The sequence below is a fragment of the Thalassophryne amazonica genome, chromosome 11 (assembly GCF_902500255.1).
Source record: "Thalassophryne amazonica chromosome 11, fThaAma1.1, whole genome shotgun sequence".
Lineage (NCBI taxonomy): Eukaryota > Metazoa > Chordata > Actinopteri > Batrachoidiformes > Batrachoididae > Thalassophryne > Thalassophryne amazonica.
In genome coordinates this window covers 60499848-60514604 of record NC_047113.1, presented here as the reverse complement: position 1 = coordinate 60514604, position 14757 = coordinate 60499848, and the positions used below count along the sequence as shown (strand labels likewise).

General features: G+C 40.6%; 1 protein-coding gene across 3 annotated transcripts in view; it reads right to left on the bottom strand.

The window, feature by feature from the left end:
• Positions 1 to 14757, bottom strand: part of LOC117520619 (ecto-NOX disulfide-thiol exchanger 2-like) — a 324436-nt gene that overhangs the window by 132343 nt on the left and 177336 nt on the right. The gene's annotated exons all lie outside the window — the stretch shown is intronic.

Genomic DNA, 14757 nt, shown 5'->3' with positions numbered 1-14757 from the left:
AACACAGCCTCTCTGTTTGCTGTCAACTGTCGGGCGGTAAAGCAAACACACTGAGCTCTCCAATGCAAATCCTGCCGTAAAGTCAACACGAACACCTTACACCTCCCGCAGCAGCTCATTTTTCAGTCTACATTTGAGTTTGCAACTCTAAATTCTCCTTAATTCTCTCCTCTAGTCGACCGCTCTCTGACAGACCTATAAATTGCCGTTACTGTGAGTCGAGCTGTTCGCTTCTCGTCTGATACCAAAACCAACACTACTGTTATAGTAATGAGACGCGCTGCTGCGTGTGCACACTTCACCCTTCAGAAGGTATGAGGATGATCCCACTGTGGACAGATGTGTACATATCTGAGTGCCGTCCTGCACAACAAGCCCTCTGTTGGGATTCCTGGTGTTCAGGCGCAGCTGGTAATGTGTAATAATGCTGTTTGCTTCTCTGTGTTCTTCTCAGAGTTACTAATTTCTGAGCTGTCTGCTGCCGCCGCCATGAAGAGAACTGTCTGTGTGTCACTGTGATAACGATGCAGATGTCACGCTTTTGTTAGTTCACACAACCCTATTAGCTGGGGACAGTTTGGAGGATCTACATGAAGTACCAGAGGAGGCGGCATTTGCAGTTCATTAACCGCCGTCTTTGTAGTGTTCATGGATACACACAGTCACGATAAGAAAGATGACAGCACAAGTGTCTTCTTGCTTGGCTATAACCCAATTAATAATAACATCCACTTTTCTGCTCATGTACTAGTCTAAGGGTCGGCCCTCTTTGCAGATTTTTGATACCTGATTGTGGAGGCTTTTTGACAAATAAATTAATTAATCCAATACCTAACCAAGACCTGAAATAAAACACTGTGAGCAATCAGCAAAGTTTTAGGGCCCCTTCACACGTAACACAATTGAAGCTGACTAGCGCATGAAGGAGGAATTGCATGCCAGTCGTGAAAAATCGGAGCTGCCACTAATGCCTCATACACGTTACATACACGCTACAACTATTTACGCACATCAGCAGCTGAAAGACAGGGAGTGCCATGTGACAGCCCATTCGATCGCTGTCGCTGTAGGTGTTGGCCAAATTCCAGGTGTCACACACAAACATCCAACATCACTCACTGGCCACTTAGAAGATATGGTGCAACACATGCAACACGTTTCAGCAACATGTTCCAGCTGCTCGCGCTGTGTTCGTGCACGTGCATGATGGTGCGTGGTTCCCCATTTCATGTTTGGTTCGTGGATTTTCTCTGGTTTCTGAGTCTTTCGTGTTATGTGTGAAGGGGCCCTTAAAATTGTTTTAAAAAATATGAGACATTGGGTATGAATCATGATCCACAAAATGTGAGTAATCATATTTACTTGGTGCAAATCGAGGTGAGGGGCAGCACAGTGGCTTAGTGCTTAAGCCCCAGTGACACTGTGACAGGTCAAGGAAACATATGAGGAACTAATTCCATACGTTCTTGTTTGTTTCCATCTGACAAAAGTCATTTCCCATTTGCAAAATACTCTCCTTGTCAGCTGATGTCCGCCAAATATGTCAGAAAGTTTTGAACGTGTTCAAAACTTTGCCGCTACTTTCATGTTTGTTTGCAATTTTGTCTACTACATATCATTTATTTTTCCTGTGACTATCCGACAGTTCATTCTAGCATTCTGATTGGTCAAAAGTCAAGCAAGAGGAGAGAAAAGGAAAGTGCAGCTCTATGTCTTGAAGAAACAGACAGTGCATTCTGTGTCTTTCACTTTCTCTCTCTTTCTGTCTCTGTCTATCCTGCTCTCTGGCTCACTCTCTCTGTCTATCTTGCTCTCTCTCTGGCTATCATTCTCGCTCTCCCTCTCTCTCTCTGGCTATCCCCCCCCCCCAGCGAGGACATGCAGTAAAGTAAAATAAATCTCCATGGACGTGTGCCATTGGATAATCAGTAACACAACTATAAGCGAGACTGATGAATTTGCCCACGGACAAAATATTTAAATGTGTAACTAATCCTTTTGCTCTATCCGCCAGAGTGCAAGTCTGCCTTTAGCACTATTGTCTCACAGCAAGATGGTTGTAGGATCACTTCCTGCCTGGTCCTTTCCTTGTGGAGTTTGCATGTTCTCCCTGTGTTAACGTGGACTCCTTCCGGGTGCTCCTGCTTCCTTCCACTTCTACAGACATACAGGTTAGGTGAGTTGGTGACTCTAAATTGGTTATAGGTGTGCGTGCATGTGTGATTGTGTTTGTCTGTCTATATGTAGCCGTGTGACAGACTGGCATCCTATTCAGGGTGCACCCTGCCTCGCACTCTATGGATGGGATAGGTTCCAGCCCTTGTGACTCTTGATTGGAGTAAGTGGGTATAGAAAATGAATGAGTGAATGAAGATCTGGGGTAATCTTGTGTAAAAATGGTGGGTGTATTCAGCAAGATTTGGTTGCTTTCATAATAAGTGTTGTGGTTCTACTGCTCTCCGCTTCTGCATTGTGTTGTGATTAACTTGTCCCACTCACTCCACTCAGGATGTGAACCCATGATCTTTAGCATGGGAGGCGGACACTCTGACCAGTCAGCTAAAACCCTGGGCTCTGGCCTGAGTCACCAGAGTATCCTTCGGCTGTCGGGGGATTGAGGCTTATTGACTACCACATGCACAGCAACTCCTGCTGGCCTCCATCACATAAGCATATAAAACAGTAGATAATACAAATTGTGCCTATTATTTTAAAAGCACCTGGCCAGATTTCCTCAATTTTGAAAACTGTTGGCCCTTTATGAAAGCCCATTTCTGAAGATAGTGATGCAGAATTTTTTCCTGGTAATTTGATGGCGTGGCCTCTACTTGAAGATTACTGGTATCATGTTGGTTCAAGTTATCGCTACTACTGAAGTCTTTTACAGCCATCTCTAAATGAATGCTGATTCGTCCAATGACTGACAACCATTGGTTCACATTCCCTCACGTACACTATCAATCAATTCTCATGTTCATACTCGCAGCTCTGTGCATTAATCACTGAGGACTTTTGGTTTTGCAGGAGCAACCTGCAGCATGTATAAATAAATGACAGATATCTTTGCCAAAAATGATAAATATAACACATAGGTAATATCACCAACAAAGGACACAGTATCAGTCAACACATGTAACTGCAAACATGGATTACAGCAAAAAAAAATAAAAAAAAATGCTGTTTTGAAGACAAATGTTTGCACTGTATGAAACATCTGTTCTTCTTTTGGCTATTCCCGTTAGGGGTCGGCACCGCAGATCAATCGTTTCCATCTGACCCTGTCTTCTGTATCTTCCTCCATCACACCAACCACCTGCATGTCCTCCTCTTTGGACTCCCTCTTCTCCTCCTGCTGGTGGCTCCATCCTCAGCATCCTTCTCTCTATATACCCTGGGTCCCTCCTCTGCACATGTCCAAACCATCTCAAACTTGCCTCTCTAACATTGTCTCAAAAACTGTCCCACCTCAGCTGTCCCTCTGATATGTTCATTCCTAATCCTGTCCATTCTTGTCACTCCCAAACAAAATCGCAACAACTTCAGTAGAGCCCAACCGATATATCGGCTGGCCGATATTATTGGCCGATATAAGCCCTTTTCAAAGTACTCACCATCGGCCGAAATTTTGCCGATAAAACGCCGATAATTTCTCATAAACAGAACAGTTACTGAAATAATGTTTGTCAGGAATGTAAAATGTACTTGCACTCTTTGTCCAGTAGATGGAGGTCTGACTCCATTCAACTGAGAGCTGCTTTACACCCCTGCTTAAATGTGTTCATCACCGCCCCCGTAGTTCACCGTCACACTGCACTGATCGGCGTGACAAAAGCATACAAGTAAGTATATAAGGATGTTGTTTATAATAACTTTGCGATTACATTCACCCCACATTTATCCCGTTTCAGTTCAAGTCAGTTTGATTAACTCAGTTTATGTAGTAATGTGTCAAATGTGCTTCATTGCGTCGGTCACACTTTTTATTAAGCCCACGTTGTGTAGACCTTATTTCTCGCATGAAAAACTTTTGTTTACTGCTAAGAGGTTGAAACATTCAGATTCACTTGTCATCCGGAAGGGATCTGGGAATTACTGCCGTTCGCCTTGCGTTACGGCCTGTTACGATATAATTTTGGACCGTTACGCTTATTTTGGACCGTGTAATCAACCGTTTCTGCAGCGCGACTCTAATTTGAAGCGTGAATCACTGAAGCAATGCTTCGATTCAATGGCTCGTGGATCTTTGATTCGCTGCTCTTCAGAAGCGGTAGGTCCGCTTCTGAACCCCTCTCAAAGCCATTAAAATATCGTGAGTCATTTTTGTGTGGATTAAAGTCACTAACTGGGACTCTTGTCTTGTTGCAGTCAACAAACGAGAATCGTCCTCCGTTCCTTTGTCACAGATTCAAACGCTGTGCGGCTCTGTGCTGAAACAGAGTCCGCTCGGAATTAATAACTTCAAAACGAATCGCCGCATTAAATAAAATGACACCTCTTACAAACGTTGCAATACAGACAACAAACTACAATCGACTAAAACGTTTTTCCCTCCCAAAATGAGACGTCTATGAGCTGTAGAGCTCAGCTCATAGGTATGGAAATACATTCATGCCACTAATAATGTCTGAAAGGAAATGCTTTTGACAAAAACTAACAGATTTTATTTCTGTTTATGTCCAGAGATCAAGGATCCACCATGTAGAGTTTATTATGTCCAGAGTTTAAGGATCCAGTAACCAATTTCATATTTATTTACTTTAAGACTCAATAAAATGTTGTTCAATTTCAATGTAATCAGCTTATAAAGCACCAAATTACAACAAAAGCCATCTCAAGGTGCCTCACACAGAAGAGTTCAACATAAAAAAATAAAATAAATAAAAAAAATTAAAATACCTAATTAAAAACAGAAGTAAAAGAATAAAACATAAAATAAAAACTACTCATAACAAAGAGAATAAAAATAGGTTTTTGATTTCCACCCAAAGGGACCAAGAATGAACTGCAAATGTTTCAAGATTTGTTTAATAACTTTTGTAGAGTTGAGTTTTTTTTTTTTGTAATGTTATTTATCTTTTCCTTAAAGATTTTGCACAGATTTTTTTGTACTAGACAGTTCTTTGTTACTGTTCTTGAAAACTGCACAAACATACTACAGGGTCTTGTGAAAAGAATCTTATTTTACTGTTATATGATAGTTTCCTCACGTTATATCAGGGTCCATGTTTTCTTGTTAAAATGTTCTACCAGCACTAAAACCAACCTCTGCTTGCACTAAGGTTATTTGAAAGTTTTTTTGTTCTTGAAAGTTGCAGAATAGAAAAATAAAGGAGTCTTATGAAAATAATGTTTCCTTAATGTTTGTGTTTCTTTCCTCTCACAATTACTTGTCTGCAACTGAAAACGTTTTTCTACCTGTAATATAACCTATATCTAAGTTGCAGCAACAAGAGGTACAAGATCAGATGTATTTCACAACTCTTTTTAAGGATATGTATTTGCTAATTTCACAAAGGTTTAATTCTTGATTGCATTTTTTGAACTTGAAAATTCTTCTCTGTTATAAAGTCAATCAATATGAGGACAAAGCTTCAGCTTTTAGCTCATACCTTTTTTGTTAAGGGTCCAAAAAAGAACATTTTATTCATCAAAAAAAAATAAAAATAAAATATTAATAATAATAGCATCGGCTGATTTATCGGCTATCGACAAATCAGCCGATTTATTGATTATCGGCATTTTTTTCATCCAAATATCGTTAACGGCATCGGCCTCAAAAAATCCATATCGGTCAGGCTCTAATAGTCAGCTCTGCCACCTCCAGCTCTGCCTCCTGTCTTTTTGTTAGTGCCACCGTCTCAAAGCCATACAACATAGCTGATCTCACTACTGTCTTGTAGACTTTTCCCCTCACTCTTGCACATATTCTTTGGTCACAAATCACTCCTGCCACCCTGCCTGCACTCTCGTCTTCACCTCTCTACCACACTCTCCATTACTTTGGACAGTTGACCCCAAGTATTCAAACTCATCTACTTTCACCCAAAAATGATGGCACAAAAAAATTCACTTTTTCATTTCAGTAAGTGAAATTATTATTAAAGTTATCTCAGTCAATTTACACCAGATTCTGATGTAAAAATCCATGCTGTAAAATCTCATTAATGCCTTCAACACATATGTGCACGTGTGTGTTGAAGGCATTAATGAGATATAGAGATTCTGACATTTTGAACTCAGCAAATTATCAGCACAGATGATGTTGCACGAATATGTAAAACTGAGAAGAATAATGGAAAAAAGCCACTTTTTTTTTCCTTTTTGTAAGTAAAGTACATTCTCATAATGCACACTGATGGTTAATAAGGAGCAAACTAGTCCTCAGCCGTATACGAGGCACTCGTGTTGATTTTGCCGATGGCAAAGTTACTTTGATTCTCCTGGGACCCACTTTAACCCAACTGTTTTTTCATTTTCACTGTCTGAGGACAGTCACCAGCCCTTAGCCTGGCTGAAAACTCCCCCAGGAGCCAGATAAAAATGTATCATTTTAAGGCCTGTTGGCTGCAAGACCCAGAAATAAGCAAAGCATTGTTGAAGGCCCTTTGGTCGAATAGAACAGCTAAATGTAGCTTTATTACTGCCTGGAGAGAGGGAATTCACAGGGAGGGTTAAAAGATCAGTGAAAAAGACAAAAATGATAAAAGAAAAGGTCACTTTTCATAGAGTTGTGATGCTGAAAAGCCAGACACAAACAAAAAAGTGAAATTAAAAAATTGCTGGTTCCTCCAAGTGACCTTTGGAGCAATAAAAGAGTGCAGAGACCTAATGACAGTCATTACCACAAAGTAGGAACCGCAAAAAGCTGGAATTACTGTAAAAAAAATCCCAATGCTGAACATTCCCATCACAGCGACAAATGAATGCAAATTAACTTTCATTGCTTGTCACCCAGTGAAAAGAAAATGACAAACTTAGAATTGTTCCGGCTGAGATTAGACCCTGATTTTGCGTAAGAGGAACAAAATAGAGGGAAACAGCTTTTAAGAGGGGATTTGAAAGTCGTAACATTTCACATTCATGCAGGTAAACCATGCATTGGTGAGAGCTGCTCGGCCCTAAGCGTTACACAGACTAGTCAGTTTGTCCATCAGCTGATGTCACTGCTCAATGATGCTTTTACCTCAAAAATCCTCAAAGCAAAGGACAGTTTTTTGCACCATAACGCCATCGGCATCCAAATCCAAAAATACCTCTCCAGCAGAAGAGAAGGTGAAATGGTGAAGTTTGATGTTGTGGAAGGAAGGAAAGGGCCAAGAGAACCTCACCATCATTGTCCGGGACAGTAAGTAAACCTTTTTCTTTTTGCTTGATTGTGATGCAAATAGGGCTGGGCGATATGGCCTAAAATTAATATTGTGGTATAAACTGAATCCCTTCATGGTCATGGTATATATCACAATATAAACGTAAATGTAAAAATTATAATGGAAGTGTTTCTGAATGGGTTATACAGCCCCTGAGCAAAGCTAAATTGCTAATAAATAAATAAATAAATAAATAAATAATTTTAAAAATACTTATTGTGCAGATCTCAAAACTACAGCTAAAATTTGCCAGAAGGTATATCTAAGATGCAAGCCTAGATGTGATGTTTTGGTGAAAGAATAAAAAAAATAATAATTCTTGTTGGGTCAGTGGCTGAAGTTGCATCTCTTGAACACGAGATGGCACACCAGCTATGAATACATGAAGTGTTTTTAGGACAGTCAGAGAGCATTTCCTCATTTACAAAACTCAACACGAAACCATCAAAAAATTAAAAGTACTTAATTTACTTATATTTGAAGTCAGTCTGGGTACATAGTCATTCCCTGGCTCATTTTGTCTTTCTTCTCAGGTTCAAAAAAAATTAATGTGTTGCTTTCTCAAATGTTTGATTCAGGTCGCGACAGAGCCGTCTGCCTCTGCCCGGAGCGTCCGCTGAAACAAACAACGGCTTTGCAAATATTGCACATTATGATCTTGGCTTTGCAGTGTTCAGCGACAGAAGTTCTTTCCTGCTGAGTACGGAAGCCACTCATTGCTCGAATGGAGGTGGCTCTTATTACAACATTCATCGTCTCAGTGAAAGACACGTGTCAGCTGAGAACTCCCCCCCCCCACTTCCCCTCTGCACTCTGCAGCCAAGGTATGGTTGGTTCACAGATGCTTCACAGAGATTTCCTGGATTGAAAAACTCCATGGACATTATGGCGGTTGGTCGGTGGAGTCCAAATCTCTACCGTAGGCCAAATTTATATCATTTCTACCATCAACCAAAAATACCGCGCACCTCCAGATGTTACAACCTTTTAAGTATACTGAGCAGGAGGAGTTGCTTTGTATGTAGACAAAAAGATTAAATACAAAATTAAAGATCAAATGACTGTGGCTGTGGAAAATCTTTTGGAATCCATCACAATTGAAATAGGTATGGAAAAAGGCAAAAATATAATTATTAGCTGCATATACAGAGCTCCTGGCTTTAAAATGGAAGAGTTTCAAAATTGGACTGAGAAACTGTTTTCACAGATGTGTAATAAGCGAGTATTTGTTTGTGGAGATATAAACATTGATCTCTTAAATCTGTATCAGCATACAGTAACTGAGAATTTCATTAACATTATGTACAGTCTAAATCTATATCCAAAAATTACTAGGCCTTCAAGAATCACTTCACATTCAGCTACTCTCATTGATAATATATTTACAAATGATATCGATACCAAAACAGTAAGTGGCTTATTAATTAATAATATTAGTGACCATTTACCAATTTTTATAGTAACTGATAAAGTTTAATAAAAAGTGTACTGAGAAAAAAACAATATTGCAAGAGCCTGCAATCTGAAGAAGCTATTACTGCCTTAAAAAATGATTTACTTTTACAGGATTGGAATCCCATTTACAATAAGAAAGATGTGAATTTAGCATATTCGGAATTTGAAAACATATTTCTCAATAAACGAGGTCTGTCCAAAAAGTATTGGACCTTTTTATTTTTTGCAAAAACCATATGGATTTGAATCACGTGTGATTGCATCAGCCAAGCTTGAACGTTCGTGCGCATGCGTGAGTTTTTTCACGCCTGTCGGTTGCGTCATTCGCCTGTGAGCAGGCTTTGTGTGAGCAGTGGTCCACCCCTCTTGTCGGATTTTTATTGTGAATAAATGTCTGAATGATTTGGAGCTTTGCTGCATCAAATTTTTCCAGAAACTGTGAGAGACCTCCAGGTTGACACCATTTGGAAAATTCATATGGCTTTCAGGGATGATTTTATGGGGATTACACAGATTAAGGAGTGCTCCAGCCGTTTTAAAGACCGCCCACAGCGTCTGAGAGCGCTGCGCACTCCGAGGGCCGATCGACAGGCTGAAACCCCGCTGAAACAACCAGATCATATGCAACGTGAAGGCTTTGTTGATCTGGGACGTCGTCTGACTTGCACAAAAAAGGCAGAAGGCGTGGACATCAGCACTTTTTCGGCAGTTTTTTCCAGCTCTCCACAATTTCACTGATACTTACTGGACTGGTAAGCATTGAAAGCCGAGATAGACATGTCCAAACTTGTCCTCTGACACGCCGAAACGGAGGTGTTCCTTTGTCTCGCTTCCAAAGCGAATCAGTCGTGACGCGCGAAGCCTCCGCGTGGCTTTCCATGACAAAATCTCTTGTTAAAAGTGAAATCTGCCAGAAAATGGCTGATGTCCAGCTCTTGTGATAACCAGAGAAAGAGCACACGACGGTCTCGTATCCACAGAGCCATCCGTTTAGAAATGGTCCGGTGGTTTGTGCCGCGTCGTCGCAGCTCGGAGCACGGCACGCCGAGCGTCTTTAAAGGGGTCCTTAAAGCTGTACTAACAGACCTTATTCTCTGTGAAGCCCGTAAAATTTTCACCGAAAGCCAGATAAATTTTTTGAATGGTTTCCAGGTGCCAGTCTCTAACAGCTTCTGAAAAAATTCTGATGGAAAAAAAGTCCTTTTCATTCGCCATTTCCAGACAATGAAAATCCGACGAGGGGGCGGGACCACTCCTTCCCAAGGCGTGCTCACAGGCGAATGACGTCACCGACAGGCGTGGAAAAACTCACGCATGCGCACGAGGGTTCAAGCATGTCTGACGTAAAAACATATGAATGAAATCCATATAGTTTTTGAAAAAAATAAAAAGGACCGTTACTTTATTGACAGACCTCGTAAAGGAAACATGGAAAATATTGAATAGTATTATAGCAAATACACACAAATCAAATAACTATCCAACATACTTTACTTATGACAACAAAGATGAATATAACATGAGCCAAGTAGTGAATAGTTTCAATAATTTTTTTGCTAATGTTGGGCCAGATCTGGCAGCTGAAAATCAGCAATTAAACACCAGAAATCCACACACAATGTTTCTCAGCCCAGTAGATGAAAGGGAAATTATTAATATAGTTAGTACATGTAAAAGTAAAAAGTCAATGGATCATAATGAGGTACATATGTCCTTAGTAAAGTGAATAATTACTGAAATTGCAAAACCATTATCATATATTTTTAACAAATCATTTCAAACTGGGATTGTTCCCAACAGTATGAAAGTGGCAAAAGTGATACCTTATTTACCTTAGTTATTTGGAAATTATAAAAAAGACATACAAATTCAGTCAAACAGAATAAGTTTTTAGGTGTCATTATTGATGAAAAAATTAATGGGAAAGCTCATATTCAGCATATTCAAATGAAAGTATCAAAGAGTATTGCAGTATTAAATAAAGTAAAGCATGTTCTTGATTGCAGAGCACTACATACTTTGTATTGTTCATTGGTTGCACCCTACTTGACTTATTGTGCTGACGTTTGAGGTAACAATTACAAAACTACATTGCAACCATTATTCATTCTTCAAAATCAATTCAAATCAAATCAAATCAATTTTATTTATATAGCGCCAAATCACAACAAACAGTTGCCCCAAGGTGCTTTATATTGTAAGGCAAAAGCCATACAATAATTACAGAAAAACCCCAACGGTCAAAACGACCCCCTGTGAGCAAGCACTTGGCGACAGTGGGAAGGAAAAACTCCCTTTTAACAGGAAGAAACCTCCAGCAGAAACAGGCTCAGGGAGGGGCAGTCTTCTGCTGGGACTGGTTGAGAATCAGGAAAAAGACATGCTGTGGAAGAGAGCAGAGATCAATCACTAATGATTAAATGCAGAGTGGTGCATACAGAGCAAAAAGAGAAAGAAACACTCAGTGCATCATGGGAACCCCCCAGCAGTCTAAGTCTATAGCAGCATAACTAAGGGATGGTTCAGGGTCACCTGATCCAGCCCTAACTATAAGCTTTAGCAAAAAGGAAAGTTTTAAGCCTAATCTTAAAAGTAGAGAGGGTGTCTGTCTCCCTGATCTGAATTGGGAGCTGGTTCCAGAGGAGAGGAGCCTGAAAGCTGAAGGCTCTGCCTCCCATTCTACTCTTAAAAACCCTAGGAACTACAAATAAGCCTGCAGTCTGAGAGCGAAGTGCTCTATTGGGGTGATATGGTACTATGAGGTCCCTAAGATAAGATGGGACCTGATTATTCAAAACCTTATGAGTAAGAAGAATAATTTTAAATTCTATTCTAGAATTAATCAAAAAAGAGCATTAAGGACAATTCATAATGCAGGTTATCGAGACCACACCAACCCATTGTTCATTAAATCTCAAATATTATAACTTACTGATATGATTTCATTCAAGACTGTTCAATTAATGTACAAAGTGAAAAATAAACAAGTGCCATTTAGAATTCAAGAATATTTTACTGAGAGAGGGGGAAAATAAAATTTACGGGGCTTGTATCATTTTAAAATTGCTCGCGCTCGGACAACCAGGAAAGGTTTCTGTGTCTCCATGTGTGGCCCTAGACTATGGAATAACCTGACGGATAAACTCAAACAATGTCTAAATATCAATCAGTTAAAAAATCAATATAAAAAAATGATGTTTTCAAGATATGTATCTGCTGAAGTAGGATGAGTTTTGTGTTGTCAACTGTAATTGTAAACTTGTTCAGTAACATTCTTTCATGTTTATGTGTGTGTGTATATACAATATATGAGGTTTGTTAGAAAAGTATCCGACCTTTTTATTTTTTGCAAAAACCATATGGATTTGAATCACGTGTGATTGCATCAGCCAAGCTTGAACCTTCGTGCACATGCGTAAGTTTTTTCACGCCTGTTGGTTGCGTCATTCGCCTGTGAGCAGGCTTTGTGTGACCAGTGGTCCACCCCTCTCATCGGATTTTTATTGCGAATAAATGTCTGAACGATTTGGAGCTTTGCTGCATCAATTTTTTTTTCCAGAAACTGTGAGAGACCTCCAGGTGGACACCATTCGGAAAATTCATATGGCTTTCAGGGACGATTTTATGGGGATTACACAGATTAAGGAGTGTTCCAGCTGGTTTAAAGACCGCCCACAGCGTCTGAGAGCGCAGCGCACTCAGAGCACCGATCAACAGGCTGACACCCCGCTGAAACAACCAGATCATATGGAACGTGAAGGCTTTGTTGATCCGAGATGTCGTCTGACTTCCACAAAAAAAGGCAGAAGGTGTGGACATCAGCACTTTTCGGCACATTCCAAATTACAGGAGTTTTTTTCATGGAAAGAGGAGTGGAGGGATGCGCCACCGTGCCGCTCATGGCGTGGCACAAAACCACCTCCGTGTTGGTCTCACAGGACGGCTTTCAGATGGCTCAGACGGTTTTCGGTGGCTTTTCAGTCGTGTGACTATCTGAGAAATTGTGCATGAGCTGGACATGCCCCAACATGTCCTGTGAGGCTTCATCATGGCGTTGCTTTGCGCCATGCGGCTCCGCTGCGACGTGCGGAATTCATCCGCTCCTCTTTCCATGACAAAAACTCCTGTAACAGTGGAATGTGCCGTTCATTTCTAAACTGGACGCTGTGTTGATCCGGGACGTCGTCTGACTAGCACAGAAATTACGGAAGATGTGGACATCAGCACTTTTTCGGCACATTGAGACAGACATGCGGAGGAATTCCGTGCGTCGGGATATTTCCGCATGGCGCAAAGCAACGCCGTGATGAAGCCTCACAGGACATGTTGGGGCATGTCCAGCTCATGCACAATTTCTCGGATATTCACACGACTGAAAAGCCACCGAAAACCGTTGGAGCCATCTGAAAGCCGTCCTGTGAGACCAACACGGAGGTGGTTTTGTGCCGCACCATGAGCGGCACGTTGGCGCATCCCTCCGTTTCTCTTTCCATGAAAAAAACTCCTGTAACAGTGGAATGTGCCAAAAAAAGTGCTGATGTCCATGCCTTCTGCCTTGTTTTGTGGAAGTCAGACGACATCCTGGATCAACAAAGCCTTCACGTTGGAAATGATCTGGTTGTTTCAGTGGGGTATCAGCCTGTCGATCGGCGTTTGGAGTGCTCCGCGCTCTCAGATGCTGTGGTCTTTAAACCGGCTGGAGCACTCCTTAATCTGTGTAATCCCCATAAAATCGTCGCTGAAAGAAATATGAATTTTCTGAATGGTGTCCACCTGGAGGTCTCTCACAGTTTCTGGAAAAAATTGATGCAGCAAAGCTCCAAATCGTTCAGACATTTATTCGCAATAAAAATCCGACGAGAGGGGTGAACCACTGCTCACACAAAGCCTGCTCACAGGCGAATGACGCAACCAACAGGCGTGAAAAAACTCACGCATGCGCACGAAGGTTCAAGCTTGGCTGATGCAATCACACGTGATTCAAATCCATATGGTATTTGCAAAACATAAAAAGGTCAGATACTTTTCTAACAGACCTCATATATATATATATATATATATATATATATATATATATATGTGTGTGTGTGTAATTATGTATGTATGTATGTATGTGTAGGTGTATGTAGGTGTGTGTATATATGTATATATGTATGTATCTATGTATGTAGATGAAGACACGGTGTTCATATGTTTATGATAATGGGATTTTAGTTTGTGTTGTTAAATGTGTTTGTAGCATGGCCTAAGCAGATGGTCACCCCTTAGAGTCTGGTCTGCTTACGTTTTCTTCCTTAATACATCAGAGGGAGTTTTTCCTTACCACTGTCACCTGTGTGCTTGCTCTGGGGGTTGGTAATGAGTATCTATGTATGTATGTATGTATATATGGGGTGGGTCTTAGCTTTGCTTCTGCTCACCCACTTTTTGGTCACACATGTCACTGTGAAATTGTCTTGTGTATCAGTTGTTTGTTATTGTTGAGTTTGTCTGCCAAAATAAATAAATTAATTCATTCATTCTTTAAAAAAGTTAAAAAGGTAAAAGAATAAAAGCATAGTAAATAACACATTAATCATGTAAAATAGAAAACAAATGTGTCTTCAGACGCGACTTAAAAGTCTCCACAGAGTTTGACTATCTCACTAGCACAGGGAGATCATTCCATAGGACAGAGGCATGACAAGAGAAGGCTCTGTTTCCCACAGACTTTTTATTCACCCTAGGAACACAGAACAATCCTGCGTCCTGTGAGCACAGAACCCGGGTAAGAATGTAGGCCTTAAGTCAGGCGTAGGCAACTTGTTCCAGAAAGGACCAAGAGGGTGCAGGTTTTCTTTGCAGCCACTGACTCCACCAGGTGATTGTACTGATTAACAGATTCCATCTGCTCAAAGTGATATTAATCAGTGAAATCACCTGGTGGAGTCAGTGG